General features: G+C 48.8%; 1 protein-coding gene across 3 annotated transcripts in view; it reads left to right on the top strand.

Annotated features, from left to right (window-relative positions):
* trh (PAS domain-containing protein trachealess) overlaps positions 1-22,195 on the top strand; it is a 602,053-nt gene that overhangs the window by 85,515 nt on the left and 494,343 nt on the right. Inside the window, exon 1 of one of the 3 annotated variants that reach the window (XM_065449873.2) lies at positions 3,436-4,322. The exons of 1 other annotated variant lie outside the window; for it this stretch is intronic. The gene's annotated coding sequence lies outside the window, so the exon portion shown is untranslated. Of the gene's footprint in view, positions 1-3,435; positions 4,323-22,195 lie in introns of those variants that run through there. One more of the 3 variants, XM_065449874.2, reaches the window with a different exon arrangement.

The raw sequence follows: 22,195 nt of genomic DNA, 5'->3' as shown, positions 1-22,195 counted from the left end.
GCGTCCTCACCTGTGGACGAGGAAAGCACCGGCGGCCATTAACTGCCTTTGTCAACCCCCTGATCTGTCTTTTCCTCGGTCGTAAAAGAAGCCTTTCAGAGCCAACTAAGGTCGCGTTGGGAACAGAGGCTGGCAAGGCGTTCTCATTTACTCCGTGTTTCTTATCGCGCGTGTGTATATAGTACTTTCTATGTCTTATCTTTTTCTCTTTTATTTTCTTTTTTTTATTTTCTTTTTTCTCCTTTCTGGGCCTCGTCAAATCGTCCCACGCAGTTCTTACAGCAGAGCCGTTCGGGGCACTTCCACAACCGTTCTCGTGCGGCTGCGTCAGCCAGCAACGCAACCTGCTTCGGAGTCCCGAATTTTCGCTTTGAAACGTGATCATTGATGACTATGAAATAAAAGCTACCATGTGTGTATCTCTTTCGAGTAGACAACCGCTTAGGTGCGTGGTCCTTTTATTGTCAAGTTGGTTGTTATAGGTTGGTTGGTGTTAGGTTGTTGGCACAACCGCTGCGGCGAAAGCTGCCTAGCAACACAACCCGCGTGAGAGCCGCCATGAGGGCGACGATGATGAATCATCGCTATAGGAACCGCTAGCAAACAGCTGTTTGCTATCTCGGGTTATACACTACTACACAGACCCCTAGTATATGAAGAAACGTCTTTGGTTTACATGGCGTGCCGAAACCACGATCTGAATATGAGGCCCGCCGTTGGGAAGGGGGGACTCCGGATTAATTTCGACCACGTGGGGTTCCTTTACCGTGCACCCAATATGCGCCACACTCGAGGCGCTCCAGGCACTTTGCGTGTATTCGTGGGCTTCTTTCACGCTCGGAAAAACACTTTTATTTAGCACGTATTGAGCAACAGAAAGATGTAGCGGGAGTTCTTCAAGTTGCTCTGCAATTTTCCTACTGAGACTTCTAGTCTAATTATAATATTGAAGAAGTTGATTAGTTAATCGAGACTAATTATGTAATTAGGTGCAATGCAAAAAATGATCTGAATGTCTCCGAGCGATCGCAATTGACAACAATGCCTTGGTTCTGTTGGGCTACGTGGCACGTGCATATTTTTAAATATTGTCAAAAGTTTAATGGGACACCCCGCATAGCTTTGCTGTTCTGTAGGTCCGTCCTTCCTCCTTTACGCTGTCCTCAACGTGCCGCCAACGTCAGACCACCTCGTCATCCTCAGCATGTCACCTCCTCCATATGGCAAATGCGACATTGTGCGTGAGGAAAAAAAGAGAGAGAGAGAGAAGAATTTGCTATCTACACCGCCAGTGGCAATCGAACTCACGCCACGCAGTGCGGTAACGCGCACTTGGGAATTGAGCGTGCCAACCACTCTGCAATAACGCAACGCCCCCCGCCCCCACCTTCTCCTTCTTCTTTTTTTTTTTTTGTCAAAGGGAAGCAAAGCCGCACATCACATACAGTATAGCACGAAACACAACATAATGGTCCGGCAAATTTAAACACAAATCGGAGATATAAAAATAAAGAGAACTAATCAACAGCTTCCCCTGAGCTCTCGTATATCCCACGTATGCAAATTAATTGTTCCTGGAAGATGTCCCGTGGTTCTTCGCGGTGGTTCGGCATTTCTATCAACAATTCTTGCCCTTCAACGGCTATGTAGTCCAATAAGGGGAATAGGTCGTATGGCAAGGTCTTGCTATTGCTGCATCGAAGTATGCTGATGACTTATGGATATATGTCTGCCCCCGGAACAACGACTCTCTTCTTTAAGATTCATCATACTTCGACGCTTTCTGTGAGACGTAGTTCTATGTTCCCTGGTAGACAGACAGAGATTGTCTGGAAAAGCCACAGACAGTGTTGATCATGGCTTTATTGATTGATGGGATGAAGTATATTTTGTTATGTTCTAGAGCGAAGAATGAAAAAAAGAATTAAATTGTTTCCGGAACCGCGCAACTACCTGGCTCAGCAAATTGTTCATCGTTTTGTGCGTCACCCAAGCTCAGAGATCGGTCGCGTTTGTGCATGTATTTCGGAGGCAGCGACAGGTATACAATCTGCATAGAAGACGAAGACGATGGTTTTCGCATCACAGCGAAGTTCTCGAGAAGGTGGCCGTGTCCTCAGCACGCGCTCGCTGTTAAAAGCTGGAGAAATCGCTGAAGCCTCCTGACTTCTTCCTCTCGTGTACGTACAGATACAGTGAAGCGGAAACACATTATACTACTGTCTCCATCCGTCCGCCCGCCTGCGCGATCCCATCCCGTCTGTCATTCGAAAGTACGGTTTATAAATTTGTGCTTTTGCATTTCGTATTTGTCGTCCTATGCGTTCATATATAGTTATTCACCATATATATACCGGTCAGCAGCGCTCGCGTCGTGGCCTCTTTAATTATGTTCGCGCAATTTAACGAATTGATGAACTATTTTAATCAGTACGGGACAATCACACCTACGATGTTCGGCAGGCTTCAGTGAGCACCGTAAAGTTTCGAGTGAGAAACATTCACCATCTGCGTCGTTTTGCGCATCAGTCTGCTTGCCATGCACTCGCATTCATCGTATACAACCGATGGCCCCCTCTGCTTTAACTTACCTTGTTCCTTTCCTCACAGAAGAGCCTTCGCGGCCCTTTATTCGTCCTGCTTTTACATGAGGTTTCCACGTGAGCACCCTCTGCCTCCGCCAACCAAGAAGAAATAAGCACGACCTTCTCTGGCCTGTTCACGCTCGTCACTCAGACTATTAAGGGCCAAATATAGTGCAATGTAGCGTGAGTGCGTGCACACGTTATGTCACGTTGGCGACAACAGCGTCTATAGTTCGAGCGGTGGTTGGACGCACTGACGCTGCCAACGCAACCGGAAGCGGCCAACGCACTCCGACGCTCGCCCGCGCGCCGGTGACGTCAAACTATAAACGCGCCTTTAGCGGCGCACGGGCGAGCTTGTCCGCATCAATTTCAAGATATGTTCAATTTATTTTCCTGCTTCCTAGCAGCCTAGCCAGGTTACTTTTCGGTAGTCACAGAGCACCTGTCAATATGTCCTCAGTTCCCTGGCTTCCTCTGGAGCCCAGCATCTATCTCCAACAGCCCAGCCCGTTCTAGCATCACGACGCTCATCCAAGAAGAACAGGGAGAGAGAGCGAAAGAGAGGGCTCTTCTTGCTTGCAGCCCTCATGTTAAGCACGCAAACGAGGGTATTGTGGTGGGGGTAGACTGAAGACTGCCGGGGGGGGGGAGAGGGGAGCCGACGCGAAGGAGGGGCGACCGCCTAAGCGGGGCGTGGTCTGGCGCTCAGCGCACCGCCCGGAAGAAGAAAGGAGGAGAGGCGGTCTTCCGGCGCCAGCGCTGTCTAGCGCCGCCGCGCAAGCTCGCCTCCCCTTCATCGAGCGTTGCGCGTCGTGCCGTCAGCGAGCGCCGCGACTCGTCCCAGCGGCCTAACGGCGGCGGCGCTGCTGCTGCTGCTGCGACAACCGCAAGCGAGCGACCGCCCGACGAACGCGTTTCTTTCTTTTCTTTTCGCTCTTCCTCGGTGCGCTCTTCTCTCTTGCCCCGCGTCCCACCTCCCTTCCGTCCAACAGCTTAGCCTCCGAACGCTACGCGGCGACGTTGCGCTAGCCATCGTCGGCGTGGTTGGCGCGCTCTGGCGCTTTGGGACGCGCCGTGGAGTCGGGGCGCGCGCGTTACCGGATTCCGCATCCCCCCGCGCTCCTTGGATAGCGCTGCTGCTGCTCCTCACCGTCGTTCAGTGCTCGCGCCTTTTTCCTCCTCTCCGCTACTCTCCGCGGCATCGTTCTCTCTCCCTCCTCTCCCTCCTCACGTCTTTTCGTGGCCAGCGAGAAGCAAGCAGCGTTCGCCGGTAGTTGCATAGTCGCGGCTGTGACGATCTCCAACCCACCACTGGAGCGACGGCGAGCTTCACGCCTTCCCAAACGCCGTACCAGGAGGAACACCCGGGATATATTTTACACACACTGTTGTGGCGTGCAAGCCGCCTCGCAAGTGTCTTGCTCCCCCGCTGCCTTCGTTCAGCGTTGTTCGACGAGGAGCTTCGGTGGGATCGTGCTGCTTCGACGTCATACAGTGCTCCAGCGGGTGTGTTGTTTTTGCTCGTGGTGTTTGTGGTGTCGACGTCCCGCTGCGACGGTGCATGGTGATGAAGAAGAGTCCGAGGAGGATGTGATGCCCCTCTTGCCGTTCTAACACCGGGACGTCATGCGAAGTACGAGCGCCGAGAAGAAGCCGGTAGTAGTGGCGGTGAAGCCTGTGGCTAGGGCCGGACCACCGCCCCGGAGCGGTACGAGGCGGCGGTTGAAGCAACAGGTGCGTTCCCTTTCTGTGTACAGGTGCTTCCACTCTTAGGGGAAATGCGTCATTTTTGTCAAAGCACCCGAAACCGCCTAAACTTACCTTGAAGTCCTGTAGATCTTAAACTTCCAGTATCCCAGGTATCGCGTCATCCAGTTTACGCCCATACAGTAGTGGTTTTTCGGAGGGAATGCCAATGAGGTGTTTTTGCCAAGAGAGGTCAACCGTATACATCGGTCGCGTGCCGAGGTTGCGCTTCCTGGCGTGACTGCACGTGTGCGTCCACCTGTGCTACACGTGACCGACGGGGGGTCCTGGAGGCGGGCGCGACAAACACGTGCTCGAGGCTTCCGTTGTAGGCGTGGCCCGTAGAAGGTCACCACGGTGTGCGCGTCCGAAGCGAAACTTTGCTATCAGACTGATCGATTTCCCCAGAAAAATACTGTACGGCGTTCGGTCCGTTTACAAGAGCTGGAGAGAGAGCAATAAAAAGGAAAGGTCGATCGAAGGCAACAAAAAGTCAGTAAAAGGCCGAGAAGGCTCGAACCCAGGTCTTTGCAAAGCGTGTGCTCACATGTCTTACCGAGAATTTGTCTCGGCCTTGACAGCATAGTTGCTGTCAGGAAGTATACATGAAGTGCGTGGCCTTGATATTTATCCAGACCATGACAACGTTTACCTCTTCCTTATCTTCACTCAAATCGATGCGTAAGCTAATCCGGAAAATAATTCTGTGCGTGCTTAGAAGGCTGATTAGTTAAATAAACCAGCTCGTGCGCTTCCGCGACACTGTACACAATGTCACCCTGATTAGCCATAGCTCGATAACCGGTAGGCACTTGATGGACAGTATATTCCCACGTATTGCGAGCTAGGCCGCTAAATTTAGTGAGCTTTTTAGTCACCTTAACGGCCAACTTTGCCTTTCGGAGTTATAGGGACTTTTCATTGTCTTTATTAAAACTTCTTTCTGGGCGAGTTGGTGCGTACTTGACATAAATATTGTAACAGCGCAAACACATGCAACCACAAAGTACCAAGGACGAGACACAAGCGCTTGTGTCTCGTCCTTGGTACTTTGTGGTTGCATGTGTTTGCGCTGTTACAATTTTTATGTTTTCGTTGTGTTTCTTCTTTAATGACAAATTAAATAGCCAGTAAGTTACCCTGTCACAATTCGTCAAGAGGCTTTAGCTAAGTTCAGTGTCTCGCCCGCATTTTATTCTAAGAGAGATGGATATATGTATCTCTATTTGTCGCTGCTTCTGAAGACCTGTCGAGGAACGTAATCGTGGGCCTTCTAGCTACATCAAGGTTTATTTTGATGCACCTAGTAGGCGCACAACTGATGGAATTGAGTGCAAAGAACTGGCGCACTATCAGTACGGAGTGCGCAGTCATCGCCATCTTTTACCGACTTTTCGAAAAAAATGATGCTCGTATTCACAAAAACTCGTACGCTGGAATTGTTCGTAACACGGAATTCCAGCCAGTCCTGATGCTGGATATACAATTAGCGAACACTGCCAGGGAATGGCCAAGGGCAGTTAAGAACGAAAAGCTTTGTGAATTCGGCCTGAAGTATCCTGGGCGCAACCTGGCGACTTTGTCAAAAACCAATAAAAATTGCTAACATTGGCACGCGAGCGTTAGTCGCGTTCCCCTCGCTCCATCGGAATGTGGTGTGGGGAATCGAGCCCGCGACTTCGTACTCGGAACGCCACGACCACTGAGCGTGCACCACGACGTTTGAGCGATTTCGCCCGGATTTAGGTCTGGCGACGCTGTCGGGGCCGCGTCGCCCCTCGCATCGCGTATATGCAGCGTATAATACAAGGCGCCTTGAATGAGGTACGTGCGTGCTTAACCCAATCGTTTCTAAGCTCGCTCAATTAATATTTTCCCCTCTCCTCGCCTGCAATGCCTCCGTAGGGAGCATGTTCTCTCGTTATGAAAGTCTTGCGCAGAGATAACAGAATATATATTGCAGATCTCGTTACTTCTATCCAAAATACTTCTGAACATGATGTTATGCAGTGCGGTCCACTGTTAAAGGAAACACGTATAAGTGTAAATGATGATGATGATGATGATGATGATTTATTGGCATCCCCTTCGAAAAGGGGTGGTTGATAAATAGTCACCTAGCCTGCTTGATTTAATCAGGCATGCTCTACATGTTTCTCATTCTAGGATTTTTCAGTACATCTCCATGATCTTTCTTTCTTCAAAACTTCTCTATCTACGTTGTATCACCACCTATGCCTGTAATGTATCTGGTCGTACCAATTTCTTCCCTGATATTCCCTGTTTTTTTATGGCGGGCCCCGTGAAAAGCCAGTAGATATTTAGAGCATCTGCTTATTCTCCCCTCTGATGAGTATACGAGGGACGTTCCGAAAATAAGTTTCGTCATTTATTTTCAGGCGGCAACTTCATTGAAAAAAAAAATACCATGGCATCATGAACTACACACCTTGCACAATTTTTACACATAGTCGCCACCGGCAGTGAGGCATTTGTTGTAACGTGCAATCAGTTTGAAGAAACCATTGTGGCACAACTCGGTGCCCTGCGATGCAAGACCCGAGACATGACCTCTTCACCGTACACGATATGTAGGCGTTCGTGGATGACGGACACACTAGTCTCACGTGCCCATTCATACCAGATAAGCGCGTGCACGCACTTCCATTGGCGATCACGTTGTCCGCACACATCTGTCTGCCATCGTGATTTGTACTCTAACCTCGAACACGTCGGTCTGCTGCTGCTCTCTCTTCAGCGCTCTGCGCATGCGTCATTCGTCCTCCGCTGACGCTCCGTCCGTTGTTGGACCAGCAACGAGCGAGGATTCTTGCGGCGATTGTTTGTTTCACCTGACGCGCACGCTGTTCGTGACTTGGAAGTACCCGGCTCGCAGCCTTAAAGGAAGAAAATGCGCGCAAGACAGATGGCGATTATAGTTATGTGGCAAATATACACCGCAAAGGGTGCAATTGTTTTTAGAGTGTAGTGCTGTCACCTTTCTACACACGCGCACAGTGTATTGGCACATCTGCAGGCGGCACTTACTGCAACTATAGAACGCGAGCAGATTGAGAGCCGCACATTGGGGTTAACAGTGGACCCTCCTTAGCAGTGGACGGCACAGTACGTGTACGTATATGTAGCCACCGCAGCGGACACCATGAAAAGCCGGTAGATATGCAGACACAACAGGCTCCACAGTCTGGAAGCCGCAGGACTGAAGAGAAGAGAGAACGTTCTTTATGGGAAAACCAGAGTGCAGCCGGCGTATACATTTCGCCTACATGTTATACTCTGCAGGGGACGGGACGAAGGGAAAAATTGACAGTGAGTGACGTTCGGTCTGGTCGCAAGGTTTAACAATTGCCACTGATCGCTAATCTCAGTAGCTCTTGCGGCGTGGGCATCGCGACGCGTGACATCACCATGGACGGGTGGAGCGCACACGCCCGGAATACGTCGGACGTGCGTTCCACGCGATTGTTGCTGCGAAGAAAAACAAGTCTGGCTATGCTTAAGAGCCCACTATGCCGAAATCGTGGCAAACAAGGCACTAAAAGGAGAACTATATTGAAATAAATAAATAAATAAATAAATAAATAAATAAATAAATAAATAAATAAATAAATATTGTGAACAACCTTTAACAATGACAAAAAAGAAAAAGAAAGACAGAAATACGAAGGGATGAAAACCCAACTAAGAACCACTCTTTTTATTCTGAGAACATATCACAAAGTCGCATATATATACGAGGTCTGTCCAAAAAGTTCGTGCAGTACGCTTAAACGAAGATTCACTTCACGAGAGAGAGAGAGAGAAATGAAAAGGGAAGCTAACCATTTCACCACGATTCAGTTCACGAACATTCATATACATCAATGTGGTCACCTTCGAAATAATCCCCATTAGACACAATATGACACACAAGAGGTGGAACTATAGACACAATAGACACACAAGAGGTGGAACTATGCAGTGATACACCGCATAGTTCCACCTCTTCATTGCTGGAAGCGCTCATGGAAATTCTCTTAGAATATTAAGCTCTTTAGCAGCGATGTCGTTTCCTTCTCGTCACATACCCGAAATGCCGTCGCGGGAGCACCACTTTGCATTTTGGGGAAAAATAAAAATACATGTGGCACCAATCCGGCGAGCAGGAAGGGTGTTCCAGCAGCACACTGATGGAAGTGCGTCCCGAAAACTCACGCACTGCCGGTGCTCAGGGACATTTTACGGGGTGCTGAATCGAGCACCCTTTTTTCGACAAATTTGGTCGCACGAGGCGCACGCGATCACTCAAAAGCTTCAGGACCATTCACAGTTTAATCTTCAGGTACAAATTGGTGGTGTACAATTACAGTGCAGTTGAAAAACGCGACTGACTTTCGCTTTCTATTTCCGCGCTTTCCTTTTTTCTTTTTCTTTATTTTTGACCTTGGCTTATCTTTTTTTTTCACCCCTTCCTATGCGACTTCAGTTCGATGTGGCATTTGTGTATTCAAGTATCATCGCCGGCGACTATCCTTTGCAATAATTGAGGGTTTCTAATCAATGCAACATTCTTTTCGTCACAACTTTTACTCATGCAGGAGTCATGATTCAGGGGTTGTTACGTGCCAAAACCACGCTTTGATTATGAGGCAAACCGTAGTTGGGACTCCGGCTTACTCTGGGCCGTCCAGCAGGTCCACGACGCCACCAGAAAAATCAACCTCCCGGTTCCGTCGTGGGAGACGCCCACTTCATGAGAGCCCAAAGCTCTCGTGGTCTGCAGGACCTTGAATAAAGTTGATTTCCTTCCTTCCTTCCTCCGGGTTAATTTCGACCACTTGGGGTTCGTTAACTTGCCCCCAATGCACGTGACACTGGCGTTTTTGCATTTCGACTCCATCGAAATGCGGCTGCCGCGGCCGGTATTCGATCCCGCGACCTCGTGAACAGTGCAACACCATAGCCGCTGAGCCACCGAGGCGGGTTCACGCAGGAGTCAGCACATTCGACATCATCTGGGCGCAAACCTTTTTTCTTTACAAAATTTCAGCCACAATCCGGTGAACGGGCGACTTTCCCAACCAAGTGCTTGTGCTGTCAATCTATATGCTATTTATTATATTCATTCGGCGGTCGCTGAGCACAAAGAAAAAAAATGCACATGACCTACGTTTTCATCTTCGCACGATGGGGCGTTCCGATCTTGCATCGTCCTTGGGGTTTTAACGGCTTTGCCGAAAGCGACTGACCCACTTCAGCACAGTTCTTCCCATAGGCATCCTTTAATTTCCTAGGTCTTTTAATTAATCAATTAGTAAGTAATTGATTGATTAATAATTAATTCAGAGGTCTTCTAATTATTTCTGCACCATTCCTGTTCAATTTCGCAAGAAATTCCATATTGGTTCTTTATTCCGTCTGTTCGTTGAGCTCCACTCGAGAAAGACTAAAAAAATAAAGAAAGAAAAAAGTAGGACAGGACGCATCTCACGATGACTGTCGATGGTAATGAGATTAGCATTTGAGCAATGTATCGACACACCGTCGTCGTGCTGAGATTTCCGTTGCTTCGGCTTAAAACTCCAGCATGATCGCACTTAGCTATGACGCTGACGCGAGGGAGTATCATGGCGATTCAAGTTGTATGGAAAAGAACGCTGCACCAAGTGCACAAATCCCACGTTCGAGTGATATCATGCATGGCGATATGAGGGGAAAAATAAGAGAATCTTATCGCATCAATTGGTCCACATCACGAGGAAATAATCAGCGACGTATTTTGAAAAGATGCATGTAATTTTAGACTCCTCCTTTCTCTATCATCCGTTACGCCACTTGGTCGATTACTGCGATAATGGCGGAGTAGCCTCGTGCGAGCCAATTTCCAAGGGCGAAAAAAAAAAAATAGATCGTTGCAAAAACAGGCTGCAGAACCGGGGTAATGTAAAGATTCCATTCCAGTTATTTTACTTTTAGCCACCGCCACGGTGGCTGGGGCGCGCGGCTACGGGGCATCAGGTCGCGGCGACCGCGTTTTGATGGAGGAAGAATGCACAGACGCTCGTTCACTTATAGACTTGAGTGCAGTACGCTAAAGAGCCCGAGTTGTCAAAATTAATCCGGAGCCCTCCACTATGTCACCTCTTATAGCCCCAGCGTTGCATTGGGACAATAAAAATCAATCAATCAATCAATCAATCAATCAATCAATCAATCAATCAATCAATCAATCAATCAATCAATCAATCAATCAATCGTTTTCGCGCTTCGTCTGTGGTCTGATCGGCGCTCCGCCCACGCTATCGTCGAGATAGGCCGGTCGTGAGAGGTGGGCTATGAAAAAGGAAGAATAGAATCGAAGAAAAGGAATCCCTATACTGACCCAGGTCATTGTCAAGAAAATTTTGCTCGGCTTTCACAGCTTCTCTTTGCTTATGGGGGCATGACCGTGTTGTTGGCACTTGCACCTACGCTCAAGGTGCACGCTATGTCTCGGCGATTCTCGCAGAGAGCGGCGCATCTCTTCTGTGCACTGCGCATAGACGAATTTTACGAAGGCGAAACTGACAACCGGTCAACCCGGACGATGCACGTACAAACACGAGAGTTGCTCCCTTTGTGCTTGTGCAGAGGAGACCGACACGTACACCCTCGCTCAGTATGCAAACCACGCCAAGGGAGCTACGGCGCACGGGTTATCGATTTGACGCTGCACTGCCTGCGTGAGTCTGGCTGGCCTCGTATATATATCTTTACCACGTATACAACGTATACACGAACACGTGGTAAAGATACATATATATATATATATATATATATATATATATATATATATATATATATATAGCGCGCTTGTGACTAGTGAGTGAATAAACTTTACTACGGAGACCAAGCTGCTAGCGCCCGAAGCTGGGCGGCCACCCTATTTCAAGCGGCCGTGGTTATGCGCCGATAGCCTATACTTGCTCACCATGCAGCCTTAGCTTGTCCTCAGGTATTGTGCTTGTCAGCTGGGCCTCCCACTGGTCTTCTGCTGATGCGTCGAGAGGCGTTGTCCGCGGGTTCTTTTTACGAATCGGACCATGTGGCAACGGATGTTTTGTGGATCGCGGAATTGACAGTCTCTTGTATACGTTGTAGGGTACATCGCGTGTAGTAGGTTGCCGTGGATGTATAATTGCTAATCTGAAGTCGGCGTAGCATGACGAGCTCTTCTCCGTTAAACTTGCAGTGTGGTGGCGGATATTCCCTCCCGTTCTGCTTGTAATGTTCCAGAATGTTGCAGTATCTGCTTTGTATCATTTAGTCTTGGTCTGACGGTGGACGATGTTCCGGTGAGGCTGCCTTGCGTACGTGTTCTCGGGCGGCGGCGTGAGCCGCTTCGTTACCCACCACGCATTCGTGTCCCTCTGAAACGTGGGGAAAGTAACTGAAGAAGACGTAGCGAGTTGGAAACTTTCGGATACATTGTTTTGGAATGCGATTCACAGTTTGACATTAGAGCTTAAACGGTTATGCAACTGATTATAAATTCAGGCAAATAATCTTGAGTCACACGATAAATGACAGTCTCGCACTATTGAATGATAACATAAAAATTAACCAGCGTGCACACGGCGACCGCTAGCAAAACATCGTTTGTCGCATCTCGTATTGCCGTCTTTCTTTCCCTTTTTTTGACAACTTTAGACACACGGTATGTGCTGTTCTATAGCACGAACGCAGCGTACGATATTGGCCTCGAGGACATACCGTGGCCCCATCTGCTGGAGACTCTCCGTGACGTAGCAACGTGATCCCGGCTGCGAAGTGTTCGGCATTTCCAGCGGTTAAGCCACGGTTAACTCCGAGTGTTTGCATGTTTTAAGCGTTGTATGCCTTGGCTGGCAAAACATCCTAGTGCGTACATCCCAGTCTGGTGTGTAGGGCAGCAAATATTTTTAGCCAACGAGCAACCTGATGCTTTCATATTGGCCATTCAATTCGCATGATCTTTCATAAAAGCAGCTATATACGCACTTTTGCCGCAATAACGGTGCTGTTCACAGCATTCGTCGCTGGGAGTGCCGCTTGCTATACTTTCGCCAGAATAATTGCGGCACGATAATTGATCACCGGTCTATTATAATACGTGGAACCTCAATTGCTTATATATATTTTGTCTGCTCAATCCGCGTTTCCGCAGTGTGCGCGCATGCAGGTCACATGTATCTCTGCGCAAGCTACTTTAACTGATGTCGTATCAGGCAAGCACGTTGCAAGCCCTCTGTGCGTCCCTTTCTCGACTCTTACGATTATAATAATATCTCGTTTTCAGTGACTTTATCAGCCAAGCGTCTCGCTGCCGCTTCGTATTGTGGAACACGTGACGGCTCACACCGAGCTCGGTGTAATGTGCCCGGCACCGCGGTACCGTGCAGTAAACCATGCTGTAAAAGTGGGTAACTACATTGCTGCTTTGGGAATAACACACGTTGTCTATAACCCTACAATCAAGGCTTCAGCCACCCAGCCAGCGAGCTGCCCTGGATGCGACATAGGCGCGAAGGCACGAACGCGAGCCACGTTGTGTCACTTTCTACGTCATAGCAGTAGCAGTGCCGATCTCTCCGGAGGCCAATAGGAGTGCACTTTCGAATAACACCAACGACCGCATATATTATCTTTCGTTGTGCTGAGCAAAGGAAGTAGGCTGTGAGTGAGTATGGCGATTAGAGAAGTACACCTGTGCACAGTGACACAAGGACGTTGCGTTTACTTGTAAAAGCGATGGACAGCTAGAGTATACTCAGAACAACGCGTACGACGCGTATACTGTACTCATGTGTTTACAGCTACAGCCCGCCGTTAGTTAGTGGCTATGGTGTTGGGCTGCTAAGCACGAGGTCGCGGGATGAAATCCCGGCCACGGCGGCCGCATTTCGATGGGGGCGAAATGCGTTAACACCCGTTTACTTAGACTTAGGTACACGTTAAAGGACCCCCAGTGGTCCAAATTACTCTGGAGTCCCCCCACTACGGCGTGCCTCATAATCACATCGTGATTTTGGCACGTAAACCCCATAATTTTTTTACAGCTACAGATGATGGACATTGTCTACTAGTATACATCTCATTTGTCAGCAGTCTAGCTCTGCATGCGCAGAAACCCAGTTATTTCAAACAGCACTCTTGCCGTTGATGTTTGCAAATCACTCGTATAGAACAAGAATTCACACGACGTGTACTGCGAAACACGTGTCTATATAACACATATCTCGCACTTGTTCGCTTTCCCTCTACCTTTCTTACGCCCGAAAGCATACGCACACGAGTCCAGACATTGTTTGTATAAGCGGGTGCCTCAGGACGACAAAGAAAGGTGAAAAGTACCGGGCATGACGAACGCGCTGTGTAGCAATCTCCTCGGATATTCAATATCCTCGCGAGCGGCGGTCGGTTGGCGATTATTCATTTTGGCCGCCGAGGGCATTAAGACGTCAGACCCGGCGCACGCGCTGGGTGCGTAGTCTTCGATCTTTCTTGCAGCTTCCGGGAAGCGATAACGGGGCCTCAAGCGGCAGTGCGTGTATATGCGCCCAGAGCGCGCGCGCCGCCAGCCAGATTTCTTTATTCGATAACGCCCCCGGGACAGCTCGCGCCGCTTATTACATAGTTATAACTCATAAATAATACGAGGCGTAAGTTTTTGAAACAACTTAGGGGGCGAGAAGCAGGGTGTGTTCTACAGATGGATGAAGATAAGAGTTGCACTTTTTCTGCGAACAGTACCCGAACCAGCTTCGCGAGCTTGCTTGCGTATACGTTTGATGCGTTATTCTCGTCTTTCATTGTCTTTCCGCTTGGACAATGCGACTGCCTTACTGGCGAAGTACAATGAATTACGGAGTTTTAAGTTCCAAAGGAAGGAAGGAAGGAAAAAGTGGAGAAGGAAAGGTAGGGAGGTTAACCAGTTTAGCTTAACCGGTTTGCTACCCTACACATAGGAGAGGGATGGGGGAGATTAAAGATGGGGAAGGGGGAGAGGAAGAGAGAGCACATAGCACAGCACACATCGTCCGTTGGAGTCCATCAATCTGGCATGGTACGCGACATCACTCTCACAGCTGTGATTACCCACGATGGCTGTGACAATTGTCCAATCCCGTCTCTTTCAAAAACCGAAGTAGTCTCTTTGTCGCCTTCACCTGCGATGTCTTCTGTCGGCGGCATGTGAAAATCGTGTCGAGGGACAATGGTCTACTGTCAAGGCGCGCTAGAACAGATGCCAGGCACTGTCGCTGAACTTTAGATGCAGTATATGTCTATGGGGGACGCCTAAGTAAGGGAAGGGAGGGTAGGGGCTGAAGCTCAACTTTGACCGCAACGTCTCCTTAAAACGTGTCTCACGACTTAATATACGAGTGATTTTGCTTTCCGCGGCATCGAAATGCAGCAGCTGCAACTCGGAATTGAAATGCAGCGATTTATTTCCCAGCCGCAGAACGTCCCACTGAGCCCCGCAAGTGCTGACGCTTTTGAATTCCACACGTGCCCAAAATATAACACCGATCTGCTTCTCCTTCAATGCTTTCAATAACAGTGCCGGCTTTGCTCAGCGCTCGGCCTTAAAGGTACCCTGAAGTTCAGGGCATGTATTCGCGAAAAAATGTCTTTAAGCTAGGATTGTTTTGAAAGCCATAACCGGATAGCGTTAACAAGAAGGACGCGAGAGAGGCGACAGGACATACGCTACGTCGCGTCCCCTTTCTCCTGTCAGCATTGATAACGTTGCGGTTATCGCTTTAAGCATGTACCGCGAGAAGGGCTAAATTGAAATTACATTTTGGGGTTTTTGCCTGCTAAACCACCATATGATCATGAGGCACGCTGCAGTGAGGGACTCCGGAAGTTTGGACCACCTAGGGTTCTTTAAAGTGCACCTAAATCTAAGTACACGGGTGTTTTCGCATTTCGCCCCCATCGAAACGCGGCCGCCGCGGTCGGGATTTGAGAAGGGCGACCATTGGAGCTAGTCGGTTCATATTCGTTGAAGTGAAATGCTGCTACTGAGCGACAAGAATGGACGGCGGAAAGAACACGCACGAGGTGTCCAGGTATCGTGTGTATCCTTTCCTTCGTTGGTTCGTGTGCATTCCACTTCAATAAATATGAAGCTACACGATCGTGATGTTTGATGTATCATTAGCGAACTAGGACGGTAAATGGCAAGAAGCACTCATCAGCGAAAGTCAGTGTGAATTCGGTCCAGCTGATATAGCGTTTTAGCACGGAAACTTTTTCACACGGACACACGAAGAGATACGTACATGCGCTTGTGTTCCTATGTCCCTGTCAAAGACTTCCCGCGCTGAAACACTCTATCGAAGTTGTCGCCCCAGCAAGGCCAGAAGTCAGTCCCCGCGAATCCGGTGCAGTTCAATTCGCATTTTATTCGGACATAGAAACGCACAGGTGCTCCAAAACTCGGAGCAAGCGAGAATGGCTGGCGAGGTCCTATGACGCATTGAGCATGGAATGGCCCAAAACGAAACAAACTTAGCTAAGGCCTAACAAGACGCGGGCAAGCCAATATCAACAGTATAGGTTTTCAGAGAACGAACACCCGTAAAATATACTGAAACATTTCCTGCAGAAACCATCCCACGATGACTGTCTACTTTAATCCCATTCGCATTGAAGCAATGTAGCGGCACGGCGTATTGCCACCGGCGAAACGCGTCATGAATGAGGTGTGTGCTGCAGTGGGGCTCCTTCCTCGCAATTCCCTCTGGTCGCGCTGGGCCATCTAGCGGTGCGGCCGAGAAGTCCGTGCGTGGTGCGTGTCTGAATGTGTATGACGCCAGTTGGATTGCGCCCAGCACCGGATAAATGTTAAATTTCTTCTCTTTGAAGAGAGACCCATGCCCAGTGGCACGTATCCCGTGACCCAATTTGTTGTCAAAGAGGTGCATCGTCAAAGAGGTGCATCGAAAGAGGTGCATCGTCAAAGAGGTGCACGAACCTAGTGGCACATACTCGGTGACCCAAGTTAGCGCGAAAGAGGTTCACTTAAGAGCGGCATATTCCCCGGCTTGAGCTCGGCAAAGCTCGGTGCGTGTCTCTCGGACGAGCGTTACGAAGCGTGGGTTGTCGATTGGAATGTCGTCTCAAGTGCTCCCCCAGCGGCCGGTGTCGGCGACGCCAGGGCGGCGGTGGTTGTCGATAATGGTATCCGCTTTGCATCGGGGCGGTGACAGCTAGTCGCCTAGCCATCCGCGTTGACACGAGACCAGACGTGGCGCTTTATGACGAGGTGTTGAGTGGCCCGTGCAACAGGGTGAGCAGTGTCGTGCAGAACGTGTCGAACATGGCCCGCCGAAACGCTGCGGGGATGAAAGGGCGCGGAAGAGACGCGGGCACGTCACAACACAGCGAGCAGGGCGCGTATACTCGTGAAGCACAAGCTCGGTGACCGCTACTGGTGATAGCGACGAGATCGCCTTGTAGTACTTGCTGGTCGTCTGCGAGGTGATCCGGTTCAGGTGAACTTGCGCTTCGGCCTGTGGGAACCAGACTTTGGTATTCTGCGTGCAAAATGGCGGCAACATGAATTCGCACCTCTGCGATATCGTGGATGCGTCAGCTTAACAAACTTGAGTACGCAGAATCGTGGCTAGGGTCAGTTATGTTCTAGTCCTAGGTCAGCACTGTAGAGTGCGAAGGGAAAGAAACGAGCGTTGTCTAGACTGCAGGGCTGATTACGGAGCCCCCTGCCTGATCTTTATTCCTCTCCTTTCTCGGCTCGCTGCGGATGCCATGTGGCACCCGCACCGAGACGGACGCTGCAAGCTTTTACTTCACCTATCGCAATCTGACATTTTGCCCATCTCTGCTCTATATAGTAAAGTTACCTATATTTTAAAATGAAAGCGCCGTAGCGCAGTCTGCCCGCTGCAGTGTGCTTCTACACCAAATCGGGCTAACTGGCAGACCACTCTTTTTGGAATGTTTTTCGTTTGCTTTGCTTTCGGCGAAGAAACGAATTTTTCACGCCTAAACACGTGACAGCGGAAGACCCTCATATAGCGATGGGAAACCACAGATCTAACAAAGTGTGTATTGTTCGTGATATCTAGTGTGGATCGAGTATATATATTCTGTCTTAAGTTGAAGTATCGCCTGGTTCGAGAATTTCGACGTTCGATTTCTTCTAATAATACTCGGTTATGGCTGAGAGACGTGGTGTGTTACTACGATTATTGGAGCGTGCCTGTTACCTGCAAATACACGCAGCGTCTCACGATGTTGTTGACGTCTCCAGTGCCTGTTGTTAACCCAGCCTTAGCCAGAAATGCGTGGCGTATTCCAGTAATTTTTCTTTCAGAGTGAAATATTGCAATCTGCCTCAAGATGCATCGCTGCATCGGGGAAGGAACAGAATTTGTTTTTCTTCACAATCGACAGCGAACTAACCAACCATACGCACGATCAATTTCTGTGCTGTCTCCAGATTTATTGAGTAAGACCTGTAGTCTGAGTTGGTACGTGTTCGTCTCGGAAGAGATTGCACAAAAGAAGACGACACATAAGACCCGATAATAGAGCTTTATTTTCTGAAAACAGTGCAAGACGTATGCGTGCTCTCTACAGCACAAACATACCATGCCAGTGCTCAAACTCCCAGTGAGGGTATCCAATTGGCAACATTTCCGAGATATCGCACCTCAGACGAATGCAAATATATTACTGTGTCAGTTACACATCCATCTCTTTTTCGTTTTATATAAAACAAATATACTTTTAGTCATTCACCCGTCACCGAGACCCTGCTCACTCCCAAACTTGTTTTCTTTTTTCTAGCATTGTCATTGTGGCCGTGACGAAAGTGATGCTGACTTTGTTGTATCGAGTTTGGCAAACATTCAAACAGCATTGCGCTGGCAAATCAGTTATTGGAATACTCTCTAGGAATTGGAACAAAGAAAAAGCATTGCATATTTGATTTTATATTTGAAGCTCTTATTTAAAGAAAGTCGTATATTCGATGTGATTCGGAGATATTGCTGTACTCATATACCTTATTATGATGCAGTGCTGAGAAATTCTTTGTTTTTTTTTTAAACCTGTTTAACAATCCTAGACAGACAGTGTCACAATCTGTGACGTCAATAATAGCTGGTGCGCGAAATCAACTGTGGCCTCGCCATCTGTCCTTTCTTAGGTGGTGGTGGTGGTATTGCAGCAGGCGGGGTTATCCTTGCATACATAGCCGACAGTTGTTCCTCCTGAGCCTCCTGTGATTGTCATTATGTGTGTCACCAGGTGTCGAAGAGCCTCGTATCTCGCATGAAGACACACACACACGCTAACGGAATATTCGGCTATTTGTTGCAGCGTATCTTGGTAAAGCTACTAAAGTATTAGAATACAATTTTATATCTTCATTACGTGAATTAACAGGCCTAACTACAACCAAGCTTCACTATCACACTTGTAACTCGCTTATGCTCGCAGTTAAGCTTACTTTATTGTCTTCCATGAACATTAGAAGCGCTGCCGGAGCGGTCGAAAATGATCTGGTCCAACCACAAACGACACAATAAACTTTTCGCTACGGGAGAAGTGTCGCTGAAGCACTAAAACCAGTTATAGGCGAAAAGTAGCCAAACAGAACCAATGCATACGTGTAGTCTTTCGTGTATGTAGCATGCGATCACCTATAAAACACTTTTCCGAACTCGTTAATTTGTTAGCATTGTAACTGTGTTGTAAGGAAGGTCAGGGAAACCAAAAGGTTCATCACCCTCCTGTACACATCCCTTCCCACGCCCTCGTCTCTTCTTGAACGACGCATAGAAATGTCAGGTTGAGTTTAGCTGACAGATACAGAGCAGAGAGAGAGAGAGAGAGAGAGAATGAAGAGGAAAGGCAGGGAGGTTAACCAGATATGAGTCTCCGGTTTGCTACCCTACACTGGGGATGGGGGATAGGGGTTAGAAAGATGACAGAGAGAAAAACGCTAAAAAAAGAAAAGAAGGAAACGCGCACACATGGAGACACACACACAAAAGGCGTTCCAGTTAAAGGCGTTCGCAGCAAAAGGCCGGTAGATCGCAAAAAGCGCAATAGGGCTTGCACGGCCTTCTTCTGTGACGTTAGCTCCCTTCGATGTTGTAGAATTCTTTTTTCGGATAGTGGTTGGTCGTCCAGTTGGTCAAGTTCGTGGCGAAGGCATTCCCTCTCTGGAGCGGACCGTACTGCGGCCAGGCGCACAAAATATGGCCAATTGATTCCTCATGGCCGCAGTGGTCCCAGGTTGGGGTGTCGGTAATCCCTATGCGGAACGCATAGGCTTAGGCTTTGGTAAAGGCAACGCCCAACCACAGTCGATGCAAAAGCGTGGCGTCTCCACGCGGAAGCTGTGATGGCGCTCGAAGACTTAATGTTGGATCAAGTGAGTACAGCCGCGTGTTTCTTAAAAGGGGGTTATTTCATTGTGACATGGTGTACTGCCGAACAAGCAGGTAGAGCTTCCGTGCTGCGTCAGTTCTGGAAAGTGGCATTGGTACGTGGGGCTCCTGAGTATGGTGCTGAACGGGCAGCTTTATCGGCCCGTTCATTGCCGATAATCCCGCAGTGACTTGGAAGCCATCGGAAAGTTATTTTATGGCCTGTATCACTTATGTGGTGTAACGTCTCTGTAGTGTGAAATATTAGCTGTTCGTGCGGTCCGCGTCGTAAAGGTGACAGTAGAGACTGCAGTGCCGCCTTAGAATCACAGAACATCGTCCACTTGTGTGGCTGAAAGTTAAATTGTGCTGTTTAGCGTCCCGAAACAGCACAATGGCTTACGAAGGACGCCGTATAGTGGGAGATTCTGGGTAAGTTTTGACCACCAGGGTTTCTTTTATGCGCATATTTATATAAATGTAATTTTTTTTCATTTAGCCACCACTGAAATGCGGCCGCCTCGGTCGGGAATCGAGCCCGCGACCTCGTGTTCAGAAGCATATAGAGCCAAATAAACGCTGCGACACCATGGCGGGTATAGTTGACAGAAGCCATTTACGGAGTTGTGTATATTTCGCCTAGAGCGAACGACTGGTAAGCAGCAGAAGGGGGGGGGGGCACATCAAGGTGTGTTTAGGAAGACGACCCTTGCAAATACGTGGCGTGTCTCTGACGGCACAGCGTGGCTCCTGTTCTTGCGGTGCCTGCTTTCCTTAACGTGTTCCCGCACTGCCTTGCACTTCAAACAAGTCTCACGAATTGAGCGACGCTATCTCAAAAATCGCGTATTGCCTCCTAGGTTTTGGCATCAAGTGTTCTATGCTTTACTGACGTTGTTTATCTATGCAAATTGACTCTAGATCACGTTCCAAAGCAAGCGATGACACTTAGTAATTATCGTGGCTTTGTTATATGTATAAAAATGGCTCAGATATGCTCTGAAAATCCTGAAGTCAGGTTAGTGTCAATGGTTTTGCTGTTTGGAAGCAAAATTAAAAACGCAAAAACGAACGGAACACTATATAGAATGTTCGTTTTCTTCGCTAATAACCAGGCCTTTCTCTGCCGATGAAATGGAAATGGACTTTCGAAAGGACACTCTACCGATTCTGTGCTTATGTAGCGTTTTTTTTTTCTTACTGATGCTTTAATAGGGCTTTTGCCGACGCGCTTAAATACAACCCCCCGCCATTCCGCATTCAATTTGCCGCACGTGTAATTCGCTGTCCCTTTCGACGCGTGCACGACCGCGACCCGTGTGACTGGACGAAGAACGCCGTCTCCTGGGGTCAGCGAACTTGCGTGTGGGTGCGCGCCTGCGTCCGTCTGTGGGCATCGTGTGTATACGCAGCGTCGCCGCGCGCTATGCGAGGCGACGCGTCCCAGGCGCGCGAGTGTGTTTTGACGCGGCGTCGTCAATCAATTAGGGCGTGCCGGGTGCGCCGTACGGCGAGGCCGCACCTCTCTGGCCGCGGCAATCACGATGCTTCTGCGACGTGTCGGGAATCACTAATAACGCGCGTACGCGCGGCTGTGTGTGCCTGCACACCGCCGTTGTCGTATACAGAGCATCGCTTGGGTTTTGCGGGTCAGCGCGCGTGGTACAACAGTCAACCCCTTCCCACATGCATGCGCGTACGCACTACATGCTAAGTGCGAGGCGTTAGGCGAGGTTTTCTTCAATAACGCATCGGCGGAGGCCGTATTACGGACAGGGGCACAGTAAAAGCATGCATTGTTGTGGAAGTCGCACAGCCGGTATCACATGTAGCTCGTCAAGAGAACCGCAGATCGTAATATTGACGTTCAGCGGTGTTCCTCCACCGATTCCTCACTTGAGAAATAACTTAGTTCAAGGAGCGCGAGAACCGTGGAGTTCAACTCTGCTCAGCTGGAACTAGCGCAGCACTATCTCAGCTTGAACCATTGAAGTTGCAAGTCGCAAGCTTATTGGTTTCTTTCTTTCTTTCATTCATTCCTTCTTTCTTTCTTTCTTTCTTTCTTTCTTTCTTTCTTTCTTTCTTTCTTTCTTTCTTTCTTTCTTTCTTTCTTTCTTTCTTTCTTTGCTTCCGCAGGGCCACTACCTTTGTCTCTGAATGTATGCAGTCAGCCCAAAAGAAGAAAGAACGAAGAATCACTACACATCCGTTGCCGCGTCGTCGGCTTCATAGAATAGAAGCAGACGACGACAAAATGTGCAGGCGCAGCGCACCACTCCGTAATTGCTGCTCCGTAATGAACGTCCGGCTTAATTAGCTGATGGCCAAAAACTCTGCTCCATACTTTCTGCCACGCACTTGTAAGTGACCATCTCTGCTGCGCCCCTCCGCAGTTTCTAACGAGGCTGCACAGTATTACAGCCAAGCAGT

Source organism: Dermacentor albipictus, chromosome 7 (assembly GCF_038994185.2).
Source record: "Dermacentor albipictus isolate Rhodes 1998 colony chromosome 7, USDA_Dalb.pri_finalv2, whole genome shotgun sequence".
In the NCBI taxonomy this organism is placed as follows: domain Eukaryota; kingdom Metazoa; phylum Arthropoda; class Arachnida; order Ixodida; family Ixodidae; genus Dermacentor; species Dermacentor albipictus.
The sequence above is the reverse complement of the archived record's forward strand: the minus strand, read 5'-3'. Positions and strand labels throughout refer to the sequence as shown.